Genomic DNA, 432 nt, shown 5'->3' with positions numbered 1-432 from the left:
CCCCACCCACACCACCCCACCCCCCCACGATTGCCACTGTATCCTGCAAAACCTGTCAACATGCAATAGGGTGGATGTGCACCGAGAAATGACCGACTAAAACACCATTACCTGAGTCTATGTGAAGACAACGCTATCTTAACACGTTTATTGATGATTTCAGTCAAAATTTAGAGACAAAAAATAAATAAACGAAATACAAACTAATGAGATAAATGCATGGTACTGTATGAAATCAAGGGAAATCCAAAGTGATAGACAATTTTCCCTTTGGATAAATGTCTGTTGGTATGGTTAAAACAAATATGTACATCATGCCATTGAAATACAAAAGAAACATTTTAGGCGAGAAACCAACTTGCGTACAGTAGCTTATTTTTTCGGGGGTATTATGTTTCCGTTTATTTTATTTTTTTTCTTTTGTTATTTTAT

The sequence above is a fragment of the Seriola lalandi genome, unplaced genomic scaffold (assembly GCF_002814215.2).
Source record: "Seriola lalandi dorsalis isolate HSWRI2012SDOR001 ecotype SW California unplaced genomic scaffold, Sedor1 jcf7180002054570, whole genome shotgun sequence".
Taxonomy (NCBI): domain Eukaryota; kingdom Metazoa; phylum Chordata; class Actinopteri; order Carangiformes; family Carangidae; genus Seriola; species Seriola lalandi.
This window is presented reverse-complemented; position numbering follows the sequence as displayed.